The sequence below is a fragment of the Pongo pygmaeus genome, chromosome 8 (genome assembly GCF_028885625.2).
Source record: "Pongo pygmaeus isolate AG05252 chromosome 8, NHGRI_mPonPyg2-v2.0_pri, whole genome shotgun sequence".
In the NCBI taxonomy this organism is placed as follows: Eukaryota; Metazoa; Chordata; class Mammalia; order Primates; family Hominidae; genus Pongo; species Pongo pygmaeus.
Window position 1 is genome coordinate 67,483,633 of NC_072381.2, and position 24,335 is coordinate 67,507,967.

Genomic DNA, 24,335 nt, shown 5'->3' on the forward strand with positions numbered 1-24,335 from the left:
AAGACCGTGCCATAAAATTAGAATGTTTCTGACACCAAATATTATGAAAGTGTATTTTCTTCAACTTAGAGCACTAGGTTAAAATATTCTCATTCAGCCATTCCATAAAACTTTGCTTCAATCATTTAGTTAATTGAGCAAAAAGTAAAAATATTTTTGCTCATTCACTTCCATCAGAACAGAAAACAGTGTCAAAAGGGGAAGAAGGCTTTCAATATTGCTTTGTTGAATACCTGGATTAGACTGACCACCCTTTAAGATAGTTTTTGTGTACTTCAAAACCCAAACCAAGCCACATGGAGCAGCTGCTCACTGACCAACTGGTCCGCAGAATTCAATGAATGACAAAAGGTTACCTTAATTCAATAAGATAATCAGCATACATTCACCCACCACCCAGAGTCTAACCATCTGCAAGGCGGCAGAGCCAAATGCCTCTAAAACAACTGGCAGTGTGCAGACATGTCCTCGTGTCCCTCATGTCAATGAAATTTCTCTCTTAGCAACAGCTAAAAAGAAGCTGAACTTTCAGAAAATCTCAAGATATCATGATCCAACAACTTGTTAGTAAGTTATTTTGAGTGCCACTGAGATTTCCAGGCCAGATGGGTAATATGTTTTATTCAATTGAGTCTTGTACTGGGATAACAAAATGTGAGACAGACACGATCTGGATCCTTTCATTGTTCAAGAGGCAAAATGTCCTAGTGCCTTCCAAATAACAGCAGGAACAATGTAGCAAGAAAAAAAGAAGGAAAGAAAAAATATATACAGCAAAAACCCACTACAAGAGCAACTTCAGAGTAAGAAATCAATAATAATCAATTTTTTAAAGACCTCAATTGGCTTTATTGTGCTTCGAGAGTCAGGCAACACTGCATACCATAAAATAGAATGAGTATTCCCCAATAATAATTTAGACTGCAATATCTGACATCTGCCCTAAGCCAGGACACCACGCAGCTAACCATGCAGCTACCTCTAGTTATCGAGACTACGAAATAATAATAATGATGATGATAAACCAATATACAAGGTTTAAAAAAGACATAATGGGCACTATAAACAGTATTTAATATAGAAATTTACTTTCATTCTAACACATTACACTGAAATCACCTGATACAGTATTTCCCAAAGTGTGGGATTCTATCACTAGTGGTACTCAAGATGCCTTGAGGTGAGACTTGAGATGTTATGAGGTGAGCTGAATCACACAGAATGAGAAACTTGTTCCCTTTTCAATTTTCTTTCATACCTTCCCATTAAGTCAAGTAGAAAGTCTCAGTTTGGTGCTAATATTGTGTTTAACGCCTCTAATGCTTGTTAATCTTCTTTTGAGAGAGCAGGCCTCAGGCTCAGAGCCTTGGCAGCCAACAATATCCAGCTGAAACTTTTTAAAATAATAACTTTTACAGTTATCTTCTATTTATGGCAAGGAATGCTTGTTTTCCACTTACAATAATGATATAGACTCCTTTTTTTTAGTAAATCTACTAAGATAAAGAAAATGAGGCAATTTAATTTTAAATAAATATTCTAATTACATTTATTTTTCCAAGTTTACACTTTGAAAAAATTTCAGCCCTACAGAAAAGTTGAAGTAGCATAATGAACACTGGTATGCCCTTCACCTAGATTCAACAATTAGGGGTCCTATCTTTTGCCTCATATCTTTATCTATATCTGTCTATATTCACACATATATTTATACATACATATTTTTAGTACGATTTTTGCTGAATCATTTGAAAGTAAGCTACAAACATCAAGACACTTCACCATTAAATACTTCAGAAGGCATCTCCCAACTCATAAAGACATCCTAGATAATCAAAATGCCATTATTATACTGAAGAACAATAACATTAATGCCATTAAGTTCCCTTAATATGTAATCCAAATTCAAATGTATCCAATTATCCCCCAAATAAGTAATTTTTTAATATTGTCATCCCTTGGTATACATGAGGGATCAGTTCCAAGACCTCAGACTATAACAAAATCCACACATACTCAAGTCCTGCAGCTGGCCCTGAAGAACTCACCGAGACAAAAAATCAGCCCTCTGTATATGTGCATTTTGCATCCATGAATACTGTATTTTCCATTTAGATTTGGTTGAAAAAAATCAGCACGTAAGTTGACCAGCGCAGCACAAACCTGTGTTGTTCAAGGGTCAACTGTACTGTTTTCCATGCATGGCATTTGGTTATTATGCCTCTTTAGTGAGGTAATGTGAAAGCAAGTATTAAGAAAATAATACAGGGGCTGGGTGCAGTGGCTCATGCCTGTAATCCCAGCACTTGTGGGAGGCCAAGGCATCAGGATCACTTGAAGTCAGCAGTTCAAGACCAGCCTGGGCAACACAGTGGAATCTCCTCTCTACTAAAAATATAAAAATTAGCCAGGCGTGGTGGTGCACGCCTGTAATCTCAGCTGCTTGGGAGACTGAGCCAGGAGAATCGCTTGAGCCTGGGAGGTGGAGATTACAGTAAACTGAGATTGTGCCACTGCACTCCAGCCTGGGTGACAGAGTAAGACTCCATCTCAAAAAAAAAAAAAAAAAAAAAAAGATAAAATAATTAATACAGGTAGTATATAAAACTGGTAAAAATTGTGACTGCGGCACACTTTGGTTTGGGAAACTCTGAGCTTCTGGCTTGAAGGGAGTAAAGAGGAAGCAATCCAAATAATTAATTCAAAAAATAAAAACTCTGCTATTAAACTAAACTCATATTTACAGCATACAAAGCTATGAAGGAAAACATGTAAGACTCTCCTTTTCTTCTGTAAGACCTTGAAAAAGGACTGAGCAAATCAAAAGATCACTGTCAAACTATACAGTAATATGCCAAAATGCTCTTCATTAAAAATTCCAAAGCTGATACATGTTCAAAATAACTAGCTCATTTTTGTTATTGAATAGGCACTGTGTTAGGCCACCTAAATGCATAATTTCATTAAATTCTAATTAACAACCCTATGAAGAATATATAATCATTCCCATTTTACAGATAAGTGAGACTCAGGGAGTTTGTGTGAGACTTTCCTTTCTTTCTGCTATTAAAACTTTTTCAAGAAGAATGTAGTCATATATGTCTTATATATCTAAAAACTTTTCAAAAGAAAAAATACCAGAAGTCCGATCCCAATTTCTGTTAGAAGAAATACATAAACGTAGGTATAATATTAGCTTACAAGTGCTTAAAAAAGCCCTGTAAGAATACATACAAACCACCAAGTGTGGCTGCCTTTGGAAAGCTGTTTTCAGAGAAGAACACACAGGGCCAATGAGGTAAAACTTTTACTCTTTACTTTATATACAATTGGACCTCTGTATGTGTGGATTCAACTAACCTCAGATTCAAAACACCTGGGGTAGTCGAGGGTGGGGGTGGTGCCCATGCCTATAATCCCAGCTACTCAGGAGGCTGAGGGGGAAGAATCACTGGAACCCAGGAGGCAGAGGTTGCAGCGAGCTGAAATCACGCCACTGCACACCAGCCTGGCAACAGAGAAAGACCCTGTCTCCAAATAAATAAATAAAATACCTGAGGGGGAAAAAGTGGATGGTTGCGTCTTTACAGAACATATACAGGCTTTTTTCTACAGACTTTTATACAGACTTGAGGTCAGGAGTTCAAGACCAGCCTGGCCAACATGGTGAAACCCCGTCTCTACTAAAAAACACAAAATTAGCCGGGCGTGGTGGAGCACGCCTGTAATCCCAGCTATTCAGGAGGCTAAGGCAGGAGAATCGCCTGAACCTGGGAGGTGGAGGGTTGCAGTGAGCCGAGATCGCACCACTGCACTCCAACCTAGGCGACAGTGAGACTCCATCTCAAAAAAATACAAAAAATACAAAAATTAGCTGGGCATGGTGGTGCGCACCTGTAGTCCTAGCTACTTTAGAGGCTGAGGCAAGAAAATCGCTTGAACCCAGGAGGTGGAGGTTGCAGTGGGCTGAGATTGCACCACTGCACTCCAGCCTGAGTGACAGAGAGAGACCCTGTCTCAAAAAAACAAAAAAAAAAATTTTTGATGGCCCAAGTGTGAATAATATTTACAAACTCATAAAAATATAAGCACTGAATACATATACTTTACATAAAAACAGTGTATATCGAGATGAGAGGGGCAAAGAGAAAGAGAAAAGTGTAAGTGTATGAGGGACCTTTATCCTTATCTACACTCGCAAGAAGTCAATGGATAATGTCTACAATTTAAAAATAAGAAGCAACAGCATAAGAATATTACAGACCTCCAACTTCCCTAAGAAGCCAAACTAAATGTGGTTGAAAGAGTTGAAGATGCTTATCTGCAGGGCATAGGAATAAGGATGGGGAAATAACCACAACACTGTTATTTAGCAATGGCCATTAATCATTTAAAAATGTCCAAGTCATTAGTAATCAAAGAAATGCAAAGTAACTCCTAAGGATCCATTCTTCTCTCTACTACTTTAACATGACAAAAGGTAAGCATTAGGAATCAATTAGATGCCCACACTGCCTTATACTCTGCCCATAAGTATAAATTGGTACTATCTTTTTGGAACAGTTTTTGATAATATGCTTCCAAAGCTTTACAAAAAGAATTCATAGTCATGGCTCAGTATTACCTCCTTTAGTAATCTATTCTATGGGAAATAATTATCCACGCATGCACACATTTTTAGTAGCGGTATTATTTGTAATAGCAGAAGATTTAGGAGCACCTTAAATTTTGAAGGATAAAGACATAAATACTATGCGGCTATTTAGTCAGCTTCAAAGAATAATCAAGAATATGGGAAAAGGCTCACAACAGATTTTAAATTTAGGAAGGAAGATACAAAATTATATAGCTCACACAGTCTTGTTTTTATTTAAATATAGCATACATATTTACATGTAGGAAAAAAGGAAAAAAGACTGGAAGAAAATACACACTTTCAACAGTAGTTATCTTTACAGTCAAATTTGCAGTGATAATGTATCATCTCCAAATCTTTCTGTTTTTCAAAGTCTGTACAAGGAGCATGTGTTACTCTGAAAATAATAGACTCCTTTTCTGATTACTTAAATAACATGAGGTGGGGCGGAAGGAGCCACAAAGAGAAACGGATTCTAGCCATTCTTGGCCTAGGAGAGCAAGAGGAGAGGAGGTCTTCGTTAGAAGGTAACGAGGACATCGGTTTACAGCTTTTCCTTCCCAAACAGTATGGCAGAATGGAGTGCTGGGGGCTGCCGTCCCTCCACTGCCTTGGAGTCTGTTCAGCTGACCTTTCTGTTGAGGCTGAGGACAAGCTCACCACCTCTGTAGCTCAGGCAGTGACTATCCCAGTGTGGTCGGTGCTATTATCATCCCTATTAGTCAGCTGAGGAAAACTTGGGATTTGAACCCAAGCATTCCAGCTCCAGAGCCACTTCCCCACAGGACTCCTTCAGAATGATCTCTAAAATCTCTTTCAGCAGGAAGCAGAGCCCTGACCAATTAACATCTCTAGATTGCTTCCTCAGCCACATAAGCAGATCCTACTTGTTCATCTATTAAAAAAGAAAGCATGTGATGCATGCTGGCATCACAGGGAAACTTCAAAAAGTTCTAATGCCTGACTCCCACTCCAACATTTTTATTTAAGCAGCATGGAGGTGTGATCTGGGCATCTAACTTTTAAAAGCTCCTCCAGTGATTCTAATGTGCAGCAAAGTTTGGGAACCACTGGCCTAGGTCAAATGACCTGCTGAAGGAGAGGAGCGGCAAGAAGCTCCAGAAAAATACCCTTTTTGCATATAATTTCAGAGGTCTACAAACCCCAGAAAAAAGGGCTCCTTGAACCTTAGCTTTAAAACCCTGGACTTGGTGATCTCAAAGATCTCCTGCAACTCTAAAGTTTTATACTACATTTAAAGAATTACATAAATATTACTAAATCAATACATAATAGAGACAAGGGATAAATTTGATGATTTTTGGTTTTCTATTCTGAAGCACAAACTCCAAGTTTAATTAATCAATGGTTTCCCTTGGGATGTGTATTTAGAAGAAATAAGGAAAGGAATTAGCACTATAACCTTACATCAGCACTATCCAAACTGCTTAACCAAATGCAAAGATTTCTAGACAAGTGAATGGCTGCTATGAAGACAAACAGGAGAGAGGCCCATCGTCAAATCATCTTGGGTTAGGCAAGGTAAATTTTAGAACTACTCAGGTACTGTAAATCTCAGACTATTATTAGCATCATTAATTTCTTGTAGAGTATTTCCTTCTTCCTCAGAACATCATTTGGGAAAAGCTACTTTAATGATATCATATTACAAATTTTAACAATCTTCTCAGTGATGCCTAACTAATTATAAACACTAAAAAGGCACTTAAAGGCTCATGTTTATAAGAACCTAATATGAAACTATTTTCAACACCTTCTCATTAAAAGAAGTTTTCTTCATCAGGAAAATGAGGGGCAATGTAGTATAATGGTTACACGTACAGATCAAGGAGCTTGGATGCCTGGGTCTAAATCCTGGCTCTAGCTCTACCACATTAATAGCTAGATAACCTTGGGCAAGTCCTTTCACCTGACATGCCTCAGCTTCTTCCTTTGTAAACCAAGAATGAATAGTCGTACCTTACAAATAGGTTATACACAAAGCACTTGAAGTAGTGCCTGCCTCATAGAAAAGCATTTTATAAATGTTGGTTGTTATTATTCATTCTTAAAATTTCAATTGCTCTAAAAGTGATGATCACTCCAATGATCATCTGAAAAGGAATAACAAATATGTATTAGCATGTTTCTTTTTTTTTTTACCTTTGAGACAGAGTTTCGCTCTGTCACCCAAGCTGGAATGCAGTGGTGCGATCTCTGCTCACTGCACCTTCAGCCTCTGGCATTCAAGTGATTCTCCTGCCTCAGCCTCCTGAGTAGTTGGGATTACAGGTGTGTGTCGCCACACCCAGTTAATTTTTTTTTTTTTTTTTTTTTTTTGAGATGGAGTTTCACTCTTGTTGCCCAGGATGGAGTGCAACAGCATGATCTCAGCTCACCGCAACCTGCGCCTCCCGGGTTCAAGCGATTCTCCCACCTCAGCCTCCCGAGTAGCTGGGATTACAGGCATGTGCCACCACGCCCGGCTAGTTTTGCATTTTTAGTAGAGACGGGGTTTCTCCATGTTGGTCAGCTGGTCTCGAACTCCTGACCTCAGGTGATCCACTCACCTCAGCCTCTCAAAGTGCTGGGATTACAGGTGTAAGCCACCGTGCCTGGCCCAGCTAATTTTTGTATTTTTGGTACAGACGGGGTTTTGTCATGTTTCCCAGGCTGGTCTCAAACTTCTGGCCTCAAGTGATCCTCCTGCCTTGGCCTCCCAAAGTGCTGGGGTTACAGGCGTGAGCCACCATGCCTAGCCTCAACTGATCACTTTTATTACCATTTAGATATGTGGTAACTTCCATATTATGTGCCTAATACAGTATTTTATATATTACAAGAACTCACTAGGTATGTGTTGATTTCCCCTGAAGAAATGAGAGGCAGAAGGCGATAAAGTGACTACACTACACTCTGCCTGTGCACCAGGATTGAAACACCAGCTCCAATACTTCCTGTGTACTCTTGGGCAAGTCACCTTATTTGGCCTGTTTCTTCATCTGTAAAATTCAGTTAATAACAGTACTTATCTCTCAGAATTCATGCAACATTATATTGTATATATTAAATGCTTAGAACATTACCTAGTATATAATAAGCACTAAGTATTTAATATTAATATCTTTTTGCATGTTTTCTGTACAGCCTTCAAATCTAGTATTAATTGCTTATAATGCACACTTCACAAGGCACAAATACACGTTTTAACTATGCTTGTTTGCTTTTGCTATGTGTCACATACTAAATGGGGAACCTAAGTGGTCAGAGACACAAATCATGGATTTCAGGAGAGAGAAGGCACTTTCCATAAGATACATGTCAAAATAAAAAACAACCTACAAACCAACATGGCACATGTATATATATGTAACAAACTTGCACGTTGTGCACATGTACCCTAGAACTTAAAGTACAATAAAAATAAATAAATAAAAATAAAAAATAAAAAACAACCAAAAAAGTGGTGTTCTCAATGCTAGCTCTTTATTTCATTCTGCTATAAAATTTTTAGAAGCGAGAAAAATACATACAATGTACACCTGATCAATGTTCTCCAAACTGCCTGCAGGCTTGTGTTCATACACTAGCAAGATTTACTGCTAACCAACATGCCATGCTAAATTGAAATCAAGATATTACACAATTTTCCAACAAAGGGGTGATTTTATAAGCTGGTATACACGCTCCATGAGGATGTAATTGTTGGCATCTTGTTACATTTCTGTAGCTGGTGGAAAATGAGATAAGTTAGAAGGTTTATAGAGGGGCAGAGCTCATCAGATGAAAAAATCATCTTTTTTATCAGCTCTAGAAAACATATTTATTAAGCTAACTAGTTATTCTTCAACAATTGGATTAGTCAGAATTTACGAAACCTTCCAACTAACTGCAGAAGACTCTGCTGAAACACTGTGAAATGAAATAAAATGAAGAATTCTCATTACCTTAAGTTCATGTTTATTTTTCTGAATTTTTACTAAAAACTAGAAGAATATAATATACATCCATCTGCATGTCATTTTTCTTTTTTAAATAAATGAGTTTCTTTTTCAGCCTATTTAGACTTCTCTAATTGAGGGTTCTAATTTAAATTATAGATATACGCCGGGCACAGTGGCTCACGCCTATAAACCCAGCACTTTGGGAGGCCGAGGTGGCTGGATCTCTTGAGGCCAGGAGTTCAAAACCAGCCTGATCAACACAGTGAAACCCCATCTCTACTAAAAAAAAATACAAAATTAGCTGGGCATGGTAGCAGGCACCTGTAATTCCAGCTACTCAGGAGGCTGAGGCATGAGAATTGCTTGAACCTGGGAGGTTCTGGCTGCAGTGAGCCAAGATCATGCCACTGCACTCCAGCCTGGGCAACAGAGCAAGATGTTGTCTAAATAAATAAATAAAAGATATAAAATTCTTCAGATGTTACTTAGTCTTTAAAATATCATCAAAGAGGCAGGGCACACTGGCTCATGCCTATAATCCCAGCACTCTGGGAGGCCAAGGTGAAGATCACTTGAGGTCAGAAGTTCCAGAGATGGAGTCTTGCTCTGTTGCCCAGGCTGGAGTGCAGTGGCACAATATCGGCTCACCGCAATCTCCACCTCCAAGGTTCAAGCGATTCTCCTGCCTCAGCCTCCCGAGTAGCTGGGACTACAGGCGTGAGCTACCACGCCCAGCTAATTTTTACATTTTTAGTAGAGATGGGGTTTCGCCATGTTGCCCAGGCTGGTCTCGAACTCCGGACCTCAAGTGATCCGTCCGCCTCAGCCTCCCAAAATGCTGGGATTACAGGCATGAGCCAAAGAGCCTATGTTGATAAACTGCCTTGTATTTTTCATGCACCCTGTGGGCATTTAAATGAAAGACCCTTCTCTACAACTTTAAATGTACTTCTCAAAAATCATTTTGGGCCAGGAATAGTGGCTCTCACTTGTAATCCCAGAACTTTGGGAGGCCAAGGTGGGTAGATGGCTTGAGCCAAGGAGTTTGAGACCAGCCCGGGCAAAATGGCAAAACCCATGCCTATCAAATATACAAAAATTAGCTGGGCATGGTGGCACATACCCCCCGTAGTTCCAGGACCCTGAGGTGGGAGGAGTGCTTGAGCCTAGGAGGTCAAGGCTGCAGTGAGCCATGATCACACCACTGCATTCCAGCCTGGGCAACAGAGCGAGACCCTGTCTCAAAAAAAAAAAAAAAAAAAAAAAATTGCCCATTCAAACTTCTATTGTTAAAAACTCTGAAGCTATTAGTGCCAAATCCATTCTTCAGTTCTTCAACTAGTGAGTAAAGGGACATGAAGTGGAGGCAAGAGGCAGCCCCCATTCCTCCTCTCCTGGAAATGACTCAGGGTGTACCATGAGACTCAAAACTCAGGCCTCTTGACCCCCAGCCTTCAGCTAGCATTACTCCCATACACTGTGATTAATTCCTTTCTGGTTATTTTTTCCTTTTTTTTTAAATTAAGAAATAGAGTCCTACTCAGTCGCCCAGGCTGGAGTGCAGTGGCACGATCATAGCTCACTGCAGCCTCAAACTCCTGGACTCAGGCAATCCTCCCACCTCAGCCTCCCAAGTAGTTAGGACTACAGTTCTGTGCCACCACACTTGGATAATTTTTTAAAATTTTTTCTAGAGATGGGATCTCACTATGTTGTCCAGGCTGATCTCAAACTCCTGGCCTCAAGTGATCCACCTGCCTTGGCCTCCCAAAGCACTGGGATTATAGATGTGAGCTACCTGTACCTGGCCCTCTTTCCTTTCTAAGCACACTTGATCATGGTTCACCATAGCCCAAAACCTTCAATGATTTGTAACCCCCAGTGCAAAATTTGATTTAGGTGACAATACTAAACCCTGTGTGGCAGGCAAAATAATGGGCTCCCCCAAAAATGTCTACTTCCTAATGCCCAGAACCTTACATGGCAAAATACCCTTGCAGATATGATAAAGTTAAGGACTGTGAGATAAGGGCATTATCTGGATTATCCAAATGGGCTCAATCTAATAATATGCATCCTTTAAAAGCTGAGAAACTGTCCAGGCTGTGGTAAGAGGGAGATGTGACTGTGAAAGAATGGTCAGAGAGATGCAACATTGCTGGCTTTGAAGATGGAGGAAGGGACCATGAGTCAAGGAATATGGGCAGCCTCTAGAAGCTCAAAAAAGCAAGGAAAAAGATTCTATCCTAGAGCCTCCAGAAAAGAACATTACCTTGCCCTCACCTTGATTTTAACCCAAGAAACCCATTTGGACTTCTGACCTACTGAACTGTAAGACAATACATTTGTGTTGTGTTAAACCACTAAGTTGCTGTAATTTGTTACAGCAGCAATAGAAAACTAATACACACTGGGTGAAAGGTTACTCACATGCTTTCAAAGTATCATTGCACAGATTACTTGTTAATTACAAAAGGGAAAAGGTGCCTTTATAAACAAAGATCTAGCAGATGCCACCTTAACCAACTAATAAACTAAGCACCACCAGTAATGAGACAAGCTGAAATTATTTATCTCCTGGTATCTCACAAGAAGAAATATACAACATCCCCCATACAGTATTTTTTCTTTTCTTTTTTCTTTTTGAGACAGAGTCTCACTCTGTCACCCAGACTGGAGCGCAGTGGTGTGACCTTGGCTTACTGCAACCTCCGTCTCCTGGATTCAAGCAATCCTTCTACCTCAGTCTCCCAAGTAGCTGGGACTACAGGCACGTGCCACCACGCCCAACTGATTTTTTTGTATTTTTTGTAGAAACGGGGTTTCACCATGTTTCCCAGGCTGGTCTCAAACTTCTGAGCTCAAGCAATCCACCCATCTTAGCCTCCCAAAGTGCTGGGATTATAGGTGTGAGCCACCACTCCCAGACCCCCACACGCTATTCTTGTCAAAAACGTTTACTCTAAATCTAATCATGAGGACACAGTCAGAAAATACTAATTGTGGGACATCCTACAAGACAACTACCCTAGACTCTTCAAAAATGTCAATGTCTTCAGAAGCAAAAAGGAGGGGAAATTGTTCTCTATTAAAGGTGACATGACAGCCAAATGCAATATATGATCTTTGGTTGGATCCTGGATGAAAAGCCAAAAGTTGGCCAGGCGCAGTGGCTCACGCCTTTAATCCCAGCACTCTGGGAGGCCTAGGCGGGTGGATCACCTGAGGTCAGGAGTTCAAGACCAGCCTGGCCAACCTGGCGAAACCCCATCACTACTAAAAATAAAAAAAGTTAGCCAGGTATGGTGGCATGCACCTGTAGTCCCAGCTGCTCAGGAGGCTGAGGCAAGAGAATTGCTTGAACCTGGGAGGTGGAGGTTGCAGTGAGCCGAGATCATACCACTGCACTCTAGCCTGGGCAACAGAGCGAGACTCCATCTCAAAAAAAGTCAAAAGTCATAAATGAGATTTTGGGGCCATTTGGGGAAATATGAACTGTATGTTAACACTCATTCCACTGCCGAATTTTTGCGTAATAGTATAGTGTATAAGAGAACATTTTTGATGTATTATTAAATATTTAGGGGTGAAACATAATATTCGTAATTTAGTTTCCAACAGTTCAGTCAAAATTGTGAATATATAAATGTGCTGTATGTATACGCACACCCATGTATAAAAACATATACATATACACACATATAGGAAGAGAAAGAATGTGGCAAAATGTTAAAATTGGTGAATCTATGTGAAAGAAATAGAGTGTTTACTGTACTACTCTTTCAATATTTCTGAAATACTCTAATTTTATAAATTATAAAGGTTAGGAGAGAAGTATCTTCCTAGCTCCCTCCATGCCTGCCTTTCCCAGGTCTGCTCACACACTGCCAGGAGTCTACCTGGAACAGCTGATGTTCTTCAAACAGCCAATACTCTTCCACTAGCAGATCCTGTTTTCTGCTGCTTTACTCACAACTCAAGGCTCAATAGCTAAAGCTGGGTTTTATTATAAGACAGAAGTCTTTACAATACTAATTTTGAAAACAAGTTGGTCAAATATCAAATGGGAGTCATCTTTTAATGGCCTTATTACTAGATTTTAATATGTTCTTATGTTTCTCTTTCCCAATATAATGTTTATGATCTGTTTCTTAAACTTCATCATACCCATAGGGTGGCAAGCATGACAGGGAAACCTTGGACAAAAAGCAGGGCTGGTCACATCAGAAACTACTAACAGAAACAGTCAAGCTCTGCCTCTGGCTCTCAGCCCATATCACTCTGAACACCCCAGGCAGCCCAGACCAAGGCTCACCTCCTTCCTGCAGGCCTCACTGCTCTCCATATGGCAGCTCACTGACATCAAAGAAGACGGAAGAAATTATCTAAATTCACCAGGCTAGTCCCACTCCTTCCCTTGAACTGTGGAAGAGTCGCTGATATCTCAATTACCTCTCCTGCAATAGTACCTTTTTCCCTGCATGCTAAGATTTTGCAATGCTAAAAAGGGGGGTGAGAAGTGTATATCGGACTAACAGATGGAAGATTAACAAAAAAAGACCGACTTGATGGAGGAAACAAAACTACAATGTTTGTATACCTATAATAATAATACTGAGGAAGAAAAATTGAACTTGTAAGTAAAGTTAGGTTGCTCTTCTGTAACGCCTGTCGAGCTACAGACAGGAAAAGGCCCAGCATGGTTTCTGTGTACGCCTATGCTGTTTCTAATAGAAAGGACAAAATAGAGCCAAAACATCTGTTGACCAGTTAAGTTTGTTAATGAAACCAAATTGCAGCTGGTTTATCAAAGATCAAAAGTGAGGCAAATTAGAGAAAGGATGTATGAAACAAAGCTGGTTTCTAAAAAATAGTGGCTAAAGAATTCTAAACCCACTTGTCAAATTAACAAAAATCCTTCCTGGATTTTGCTTAGACCAGTGATTGGTATTTATTTTGTATCTTTGCAGAGACCAGCCTCATAGTTTAAATCTAGTTATCATTCATTCTAAAATGTTGTCTATATTGCTCATTTTACAGATTTATCAAAATATCACCTTTCATTTAAAAAAAACAGAAAAAACATACACTCTACATAATATTACACTAATTAAAAGATTCACTTATATAAGGAAAAATAATATGTAGTTTGCAACTGTTGGAGACTTCTCTGGTAAAGTGCTTCTGCCCCAAGCAGAGGCATATGTACAGTTAGCATTTCACATATGCACTGCCACAACTCCTTCTCTTACATGTACAACTTTCCATCACCACCTGAAGACAGAGAGATAAGCACACCCACGCACAAAAACATACTTCCCTCTTGGTCCTGCTAATTCAAAATGTCACATGCAAATTACATGGCTGACGCATTTGCTAACTTTAATTTGGTGAGCTAATTGATGTTTATGTACTCAGAAACATTAATAGATTGGAGAGATCAAAGTACCTGAGAAGATTCAGGTTCATATTTTAAATGCTAGTGTGATCAGAGAACAGTTTCACCTAATCTACTGTAGTTTACGGCACAGGGCCAAGAAAAGGAAGTTTATAAACAAAACAAAAAGTCAAGAATTTTACAATTAAAACACATTGCTACTGTCATGATAAAACAAACAACAGGCCAGGCGTGGTGGGGCATGCCTCTAATCCCAGCACTTTGGGAGGCCGAGGTGGGCAGATCACAAGGTCAGGAGCTCGAGACCAGCCTGGCCAATATGGTGAAAGCCCGTCTCTACTAAAAATACAAAAAAATTAGCCAGGAGTGGTGGCGCATGCCTGTAATCCCAGCTACTCGGGAGGCCGAGACAGGAGAATTGCTTTAACCTGGGAAGCGGAGGTTGCAGTGAGCCGAGACCACGCCACAACACTCCAGCCTGGGCAAGACAGCAAGACTCCATCTCAAATTAAAAAAAAAAAAAAAAGGCATTTCTTATATATTAAAAATAAAAGGCTGAGCACGGTGGCTCACGCCTGTAACCCCAGTACTTTGGGAGGCCGAGGTGTGTGAACTGCTTGAGCTCAGGAGTTCGAGACCAGCCTGGGCAACGTGGCGAAACCCTATCTCTACAAAAAATACAAAAATTAGCTGGGTGTAGTGGTGTGTGCCTGTAGTCCAAGCTACTTGGGGGGCTGAGGTGGGAGGATTGATCATTTGAGCCTGGGGAGGTCAAGGCTGCAGTGAACCATGATTACACGGCTGCCCTCCAGCCTGGGCAACAGAGTAAGACTGTCTCAAAAAAAAAAAAAATTAGCCAGACAAGGTGGTGCACACCTGTAGTCCCAGTTACTCAGGAGGCTGAGGTGGGAAGATCAAGTATCACTTGAGCCCGGGAGGTCGAGGCTGCAGTGAGCCATGATCAAACCACTGCACTCCAGCCTGGGTAACAGAGTGAGACCCTGTCTCAGGAAAAAAAAAAAAAAAAAAAAAGATGAAAGAAATAACATACAAAGATAAAACATATAAAAAGAATATAGACCTCCATTTTTGAGAAACATTAAAACGTACATTTGTTAAATAATGTTTGAAGAGAAAGGATGAATAAAATGTTTGTCATTTAAGACAAAATCAGAATAAATCAGCAAATAGTACTTAACTGTTAAATAACTTCAAAGCTATAGAATATAGATTTTCTTAGCTCTGAAAGTATCACAAATGTAGCTGGGAATACAAGAGTAACTCCTGAAAGCTGCTGATCATTCAGGACAGGATCATGTGTTACAGTAAAGGTATCACAACTATCAAATCTATCCAAGATCCAAAGAGTTAAAAGAATGTTTAACATTCATTTGAACAACGAAAAATCCTCTTGACATAATGTTTCTACTTTACCTGAAGCCCATTTCATTAGAAGTCTAGACAAGTCCCATCTTGATAAAAGCTCAAAAGTGGAACACGCTGTCATGCCTCAGAGTACAATAGAAAGACTCATTCACCCTTCATTTTATCTTTGCCTTGACCCAACTAACTAGTTTGAGACAATTCATGTGCTCTCTCAACAATGTCTCAACAACTGGTACTACCTGCTCACAAAAGCAGTCCTCAGACACTGCTACTCTGAAGAACTTCTGAAGCTTAATTATAAGAAGAACATGAACTGCAATTTTTTTCCTTCCATGACCCTGGAACAGCAAGTATTTGATCCACCTCATCTTTCACATTACAATAGGTTTCTGTCTGACTTTAGTGATTCTAAAACTGACTTTATCCATACCAATTCCAAAATGCAAGTTATTTTGAAGAGCGTATTTTACAATATTTAGAGATTTATTCAATTTTCAGTTAAATACACATAATCAAGCACTCTTCGAGAAAGATGACATCTGCAACACAAAGGATATCAATTCAAAGGAAAACTAAGAAGGTCAACAGAGAGGAGGACATTCAGGCTCTATAATTAGCAGATAAAAAATATACACATTTCTGCCAAAAAAGATCCAGAGTCGCCTGAGACTATGAACAATTCCCCTAGGGCTGAGAGACTTCTGGAAGCCTGCCACATCAAAGAACAATATGGACTAATGAATGGTCCTTCATAAAGCACAGGCTACTGGAAAAGTCCCAGAACAGATGAGGAGGGTCTGCTCTAGGGCAGGGTTAAGGGGACTGAAGAGGAGAAAACAGAATGGAGAAAACAGAAGAAAAGAAAATCTAAAAATAAACTTATCTAATTAATGTGTGTAAACAACTCAAGCAACTGCTGTAGGATATACATTTATCTTCTATTTATAGAAATATTTCATATTAATAACAGTGCCAAAAACCCTAACAAAGTGTCTCTCTAAAAGGGGCAGGAGAAATAGAATAAACAACTGAATAAGCCAAGATCACACATAATAAGAATCCTACGTTTGTCTTTCAACCCCATTTCTGATCATCTGAACTCCTTTTAAAAATCATTTTGTGGCCAGACACGGTGGCTCATGCCTGTAATCCCAGCACTTTGGGAGGCCGAGGCAGGTGGATCACTAGGTCAAGAGATTGAGACCATCTTGGCCAACATGGTGAAACCCCGTTTGTACTAAAAATACAAAAATTAGCTGGGCATGGTGGTGCACGTCTGTAGTCTAGCTACTCCAGAGGCTGAGGCAGGAGAATCGCTTGAACCAGGGAGGCGGAGGTTGTAGTGAGCTGAGATCGCGCCACTGCACTCCAATCTGGCAACATAGCGAAACTCCATCTCAAAAAAAAAAAAATCATTTTTATCAGCCTGACCAACATGGTGAAATCCTGTCTCTACTAAAAATACAAAAATTAGCCGGGCATGGTGGCACACGCCTGTAATCCCCAACTACTCAGGAGGCTGAGGCAGGAGAATCGCTTGAACCCAAGAGGCGACAGCTGCAGTGAGCTGAGACTGCGCCCCTGCACTCCAGCCTGGGCAACAGAGCAAGACTCTGTATCCAAAAAAAAAAAAATCATTTTGATTTTTTTCTTATTGACAGTATCACTGTTTTTGTAATTTTGTTTATGTTTGAAGGTTTTTTGTAAGATTCTAACACAATTATTTCTTCAAGAGAAAAAACATCAGAAGCCCTACTTGATACTGGAAGTGTCCCACCTTCCAATTACGATGCCAGCCTAGAATGAGAATTCCCACATTATGTACTACACTGTAAACAGACCAAGACTTGACACTTAATAAATTTTATGAAGACATTCTCACTAAAGTGAAATACTAAGGAATTTATTTTAAATGGAACTAAACTGATCTTATAAAAATGCTAAAGCTCAAATGTTCAAATGGAATCTAAATGCTACAAAGTGCGCAGTGATAACGGAAGTCTCTCTTAGAATATGTGACTTTCCAAAGTCCTCATAATCTGACCTAATTGAGCTTTACTACTTTTAATGAGAAACATTAATACTATCCTTTAGGAGTTCCCTCACCAAGTCAAAGATAAAGTTTTATCTTCAGTGGTTTAATTCATTTCCATATCACCTCACTGAAGAGAACTTTCTTAAATAAATACAAAGAATTTATGCTAAGAAGCCAGTGTGGTAATACCCAATTTGAATTCTAGACTATCAGAAGATGTGCAATTACATTTCAGAAAGGAAGGAGCCCTTCTATTTTAACTTGCATTGTATTCCTCCTAGCAGTCATGCATTGGAATGATGATGATGTTAAATCTAATTAGACAGACTTACTACTTTCTCTACTGCCTTTCCATATTGCTAATATTATAAATAGTATCTACTTTAAAAACTATAATAAGCTCATTGCATCTACCAAATTTAAAATGCTGGAAATCTATTTGTTGGGGCAAAACTGCTTCTAATCATTTGAAGAACTGGAAGAGATACTTTTACTGTTAATAAAAAGCCACCACAGGCTGAGGCAGGTGGATCACGAGGTCAGGAGATCGAGACCATCCTGGCTAACACCGTGAAACCCCGTCTCTACTAAAAATACAAAAAATTAGCCGGGCGTGGTGGCAGGCGCCTGTAGTCCCAGCTACTCAGGAGGCTGAGGCAGGAGAATGGCGTGAACCTGGGAGGCGGAGCTTGCAGTGAGGCGAGATCGTGCCACTGCACTCCAGCCTGGGCGACAGAGCAAGACTCTGTCTCAAAAAAAAAAAAAAAAAGCCACCACTGTTGACCAGTGTACTGCCCAGTGGTAAAGAGCTCTGAGGTCAGACTGTCTCGTCAGAATCTTGGCTTCACCACTCACTAGCTCTATCTGTGACCTTGGGCAAATCACTTAAGCTTTCAGTCTCATTTTTTCATCTGTAAAATAAGGGTAATAATCTACCTCCCTTGCAGTTATTTTGACAAGTCAAGGAGATAATAAATGTAAAGCACTTGGAATAGTGCCAGCATTTAACACTTACAAAACGTTATTATTCTATTTTTATTTTGTTTTACATTTAATGTAACTGCTCAAAAAAGTAACCAGAATAACAGCTTCTTTGAAAGTTATGGCCAGGCACGGTGGCTCACACGCCTGTAATCCTAGCACTTTGGGATGCCAAGGCAGGCGGATCACTTGAGATCACGAGTTCGAGACCAGCCTGGCCAACATGGTGAAACCCTGTCTCTACTAAAAATACCAAAATTAGCCGGGCTTGGTGGTGTGTGCCTGTAATCCCAGCTACTTGGGAGGCTGACACAGGAGAATCACTTGAACTGGGAGGCGGAGGTTGCAGTGAGCTGAGATGGCACCACTGCACTCCAGTCTGGATGACAGAGCGAGATTCCATCTCAAAAAAAAAAAAAAAAAAGTCGTTAGGCCAGGCATGGGGCATAGTAGCTCACGTCTATAATCCCAGCATTTTGGGAGGCCAAGGCAGGCGGATCACTTGAGGCCAGGAGTTCAAGGCCAGCCTGGCCAACATTAATGAAACCCCATCTCTAATAAAATACAAAAATTAGCCCGGTGTGGTGGCACACACCTGTAATCCCAGCTACTCGGGAGGCTGAAGCACAAGAATTGTTTGAACCTGGGATGCTGAGGTTGTAGGAAGCCAAGATCATGCCACTGCACTCCAGACTGGGTGACAGAGTGACACTCTGTCTCAAAAAAAAAGGCATTAGTTGACTAGATTGTAATTGAGATCACTCCATTTCTGAACTATTTTCACTTATATCATAATTTTCCTCCCATAATGCAATGCAAACTATGACTTCAAGCACATCAAGAACAACGATAATCTTTTCAAATATATTAGAAAAAGTCTTATATATAGGAAATTATAGTACAATCAATCTACATATGAATCCAAGTTCAGCAGCCAAAGGAAGAATAATCATGGGTCGACAACTAGCATATTTAGTATAAGAAACTCAAACTATTTTAAAATGGCTACTAGGCATTTTGGGTGCCTTTGACAAAAGATGTAGACCAGGAGCGTCCAATCTTTTGGCTTCCCTGGGCCACACTGGAAGAAGAATTGTCTTGGGCCACGCATAAAATACACTAACAATAGCTAGTAAGCTCAAAAAAAAAAAAATTTAAAAACCACAAAAAAATGTTGTTGTTGTTGTTGAAACGAAGTGTTGCTCTGTAGCCCAGGCTGGAGTGCAGTGGCTCTATCTCGGCTCACTGCAACCTCCGCCTCCCAGGTTCAAACAATTCTTGTGCCTCAGCCTCCTGAGTAGCTGGGATTATAGGTGTGTGCCACCACACTGCAGGCCAAAAATCTCTTTATATTTTAAGAAAGTTTACGAATTTGTGTTGGGCTGCATTCAAAGCCATTCAGGGCCGCATCTAGCCCATGGGCCGTGGGTTGGACAAGCTTGCTATAGACCCTAGCCATAGAAAAACATGTGGAGGCCAGGCACAGAGGCTCGCGCCTATAATCCCAGCACTTTGGGAGGCCGAGGTGGGTGGATCACCTGAGGTCAGGAGTTCAAGACCAGCCTGGCCAACATGGTGAAACCCCATCTCTACTAAAAATGCAAAACTTAGCCAGGCATGGTGGCGTGTGCCTGTAATCCCAGCTACTAGGGAGGCTGAGGCAGAAGAGTCACTTGAACCTGGGAGACAGAGGTTGCAGTGAGCCATGATTGTGCCATTGTACTCCAGCCTGGGTGACAAGAGCGAAACTATGTCTCAAAAAAAAAAAAAAAAAGAAAAACATGGATATACACATGACTTTACACTCTATTTCAGAGGATTTGTGGGATACCCACCCAAGTTCATTTGTGGATCCCGGGCTAAGAATTTCTATTAAATTTACTTAGTGGGTTTACATGGTTTTAAACTATTAAACCACTTTTAATTTCAAAGGGTAATATATTATGTTGTAATTTTCTCACATTTTTTTAAATGCTATTTTGTTTTATTAATTTTTTTTTTGAGATGGAGTTTCACTCTTGTTGCCCAGGCTGGAGTGCAATGGCGCAATCTTGGCTCACTGCAATCTCTGCCTCCCAAGTTCAAGCAATTCTCCTGCCTCAGCCTCCCCAGCAGCTGGGATTACAGACATGCACCACCATGCCTGGCTAATTTTGTATTTTTTTAATAGAGACAAGGTTTCTCCATGTTGATCAGGCTGGTCTTGAACCGCTGACCTCAGGTGATCCACCCACCTCGGCCTCCCAAAGTGCTGGGATTACAGGCATGAGCCACTGCACCAGCTGGAAAAAAATGCTATTTTGTCAAAGAATACAAACATGTTGTCAATTTTGTTTAAACTGATTTTTTTTTTTTTTTAAGAATCAAATGATTACTTAATAGAATTAGTCTCCAAATTTCATCAAGTAAAAATTCTAGAAAACATTTCTCAGCTTTCCTCATTATAGCATGATGCTAACTAAACAATTTAAAGATCAGCATCATAAAAAGAGCAGTAACAATTGCCTGCTAAGTAATAAATTACTCTGCTCTCAATCCTAGACACTTTCAGACATGAATTTTCCTTTAGACTAAAAATACTTCTGTACAGATGCTGCCTGAAAAAAATACGATAAGGTTGGCAAGAAATGATGGGCAAGGTTAAAGTGAAGGATCAGAAGAGACTGTGGAAAATTTGTACTGACTCTTCCATCACAAGTAAAAGTATCCCCTGGATCACAAAATTATTGAAACATACTATTAAATTGCCTAAAGCTGCCTGACTTAGTTCATGTACCTGTTCATTATAAAACCTTAACATACCTTAGGGTAGTGTATATATTTTTAAAAACAAAGATATCCAAATCCATCAAGAAATGGCTCCATAGTCCCTTAAGGAATTTCTTCATAGTATAAGCTTTTATAAAAAATATTTAATTAAGGCTGGGAGCGGTGGCTCACGCCTGTAATCCCAGCATTTTGGGAGGTCAAGGCAGGTAGATCATGAGGTCTGGAGACTGAGACCATCCTGGCCAACATGGTGAAACCCCGTCTCTACTAAAATACAAAAAATTGGCCAGGCATGGTGGCACGCTCCTGTAGTCCCAGCTACTTGGGAAGTTAAGGCAAGGGAATCACTTCAACCTGGGAGGCGGAGGCTGCAGTGAGTCGAGATCATGCCACTGCACTCCAGCCTAGTGACAGAGCAAGACTCTGTCTCAAAAAAAACAAACAAAACAAAACAAAACAAAAATATATATATACATATGTATTTAATTAAAAACAGAGGTGCCTGATTTGGCTGTGTCAGATATATGAATTAGGATTTAAGTGGCTTTTTGTATTTTCTTTTAAACAAATGTTATTAAGAAGAAAATTTCATAACTTTACTTCTTTCTTTATGCCCACATTCTGTCACAGAGAACCAGAGGTTGGTTACACAAACACAACAACCACCTAAGGATCAAATAAATGTGGCAGAAGACTAACAAAATAAAAATATAGTTAACAAATAAATGTTGGCCGGGCACAGTGGCTCATGCCTATAATCCCAGCACCTTGGGAGGCCGAGGTGGAAGGATGTCTTGAGCCCAGGAGATCAAGACCAGCCTGGGCAACATCGAGAAACCTCATCTTTACAAAAAGTACAAAAATTAGCTGGGCATGGTGGTGTGCACCTGTAGTCCCAGCTACTCGGGTGGCTGAGGTGAGAGATCACTTGAACCCGGGAGGTGGAGGTTGCAGTGAGCTGAGGTGATACCACTGCACTCCAGCCTTTTAGATTAGCTCATGGAAAGGCAAACCACCTGGTCCTATCCTATCTGTAGGACCAGGTGGTTTGCCTTTCCATGGGCTGATCTGATCTAAAGCATTGTGGAAAACAGGTTCCATTTCAAAGGTTCACGGTATCCAAACAAGAGGAGCATAACTTTTCCTAACACGCATGTTTCAATTGTTTCTAAACTGTACTTAGCCCAGGCAACATGGCAAAACCCCATCTCTACAAAACATTTAAAAACTTAGCTGGGCATGGTGGCGTACACCTGTATTCCCAGTTACTTGGGAGGAACACTTGATCCCAAAAGGTCAAGGCTGCAGTAAACCATGAATAAAACCACCATTTCTTTCTTTCTTTTTTTTGAGACAGAGTCTCGCTCTGTCACCCAGGCTGGAGTGCAGTGGCACGATCTCAGCTTACTGCAATGTCTGCCTCCTGGGTTTAAGGGATTCTCCTGCCTCAGCCTCCCAAATAGCTGGAACTACAGGTGCCCCCCACTACACCTGCCTAATTTTTTTGTATATTTAGTAGAGATGGGGTTTCACCATGTTGGCCAGGTTGGTCTCGAACTCAGGCAATTGGCCCACCTCAGCCTCCCAAAGTGCTGGAATTACAGGCATGAGCCACTGCGCCTGGCCAAAACCACCTTTTCTTTCTTCCTTTCTTTATCTTTGGGACAGGATCTCATTCTGTCACCCACGCTGGAGTACAATCAAGGCTCACTGCAGCCTCTACCTCCCATGCTCAAGTGATCCTCCCACCTCAGCCTCCCAAGTAGCTGGGACTACAGATGTGCTTCACCAAGCCTGGCTAATTCTTTGATTTTTTTGTAGAGACAGGGGTCTCACTATGTTGCCCAGGCTAGTCTTGAACTCCTGGGCTCAAGCGATCCTCCCACCCTGGCCTCCCAAGGTGCTGGGATTATAGGCAGGAGCCACCCTGCCCGGCCAAAACCACCTTTCTATCAACAATGATTAATGTTTTATAACATGTATTAATAAAATTAACTGATATCAATATATCTGCTCACCCAAAAGACAGAGAATAAACCCCAAAACTAGACATGAACTGTAAACAACTTTCTGCTGCTCTACTTTGTGTTTAGTTTGGAAAGTAAATACTGTAGCTTTGAAACAAAGAAAAATCTTACTCAACCAAAAACTTAAAGCGGTAGCAGTAATGTAAGGAGAATTTTACCATATATTTATAAATACTATAGAAATAACATAAGGTCCAAGAAATCAGAGTATTTTAAAAAGATACTATATGAGACAAAATAAACATTCACCTACAACACAGAGAAGTGGACAATAAAAAATGACTTTATATTGAAATGAGGGATTTAGGTGACATATGAAAATAACTTCTTAAATGCATAGATTATCGGCCGGGCATGGTGTCTCACGCCTGTAATCCCAGCACTTTGGGAGACCAAAGCAGGTGGATCACCTGAGGTCAGGAGTTCGAGACTAGCCAGGCCAACATGGTGAAACCCCGTCTCTACTAAAAATACAAAAATTAGCCAGGCATGGTGGCATGTGCCTGTAATCCCAGCTACTAGGGAGGCTGAGGCAGAAGAATCACTTGAACCCGGGAGGCAGAGGTTGCAGTGAGCCGAGATTGTGCCACTGCACTCCAGCCTGGGCAACAAGAGCAAAACTCCCATCTCAAAAAAAAAAAAGCATAGATTATCACCATTAAAATAAGAAGTCTAGCTGGGCATGGTGGCTCATGCCTCTAACCCCAGCGCTTTGGGAGGCCGAGACGGGCGCATCACTTGAGGTCAGGAGCTTGAGACCAGCCTGGCCAAGATGGTGAAACCCTGTCTCTATTAAAAATGCAAAAATTAGCCGGGCGTGGTGGCAGGTGCCTGTAATCTCAGCTACTTGGGAGGCTGAGGCAGAAGAATCGCTTAAACCTAGGAGGCAGAGGTTGCAGTGAGTCAAGACTGCGCCACTGCACTCCAGCCTGGGCGACAGAGCTAGATTCTGTCTCAAAAAAATAATAATAGTAAAATAAGAAGTCTGTAGATTCTTCTTTGAAAATAGTAATATAGAGAAAAATATACAATGGCCTTTTGTAGATTTCTGAAATATATACGACCCTGCCTGGATGAAGGAAGATCAATATTATCCTTCCTGGTCCCTTCAGGCACCAACCAATTAGCAATTAGAGCTTAAAAACAAACCACATGACTC

At 40.5% G+C, this 24,335-nt stretch overlaps 1 protein-coding gene across 12 annotated transcripts in view; it reads right to left on the reverse strand.

Moving 5' to 3' along the window:
* KAT6B (lysine acetyltransferase 6B) overlaps positions 1-24,335 on the reverse strand; it is a 207,573-nt gene that overhangs the window by 165,063 nt on the left and 18,175 nt on the right. The gene's annotated exons all lie outside the window — the stretch shown is intronic.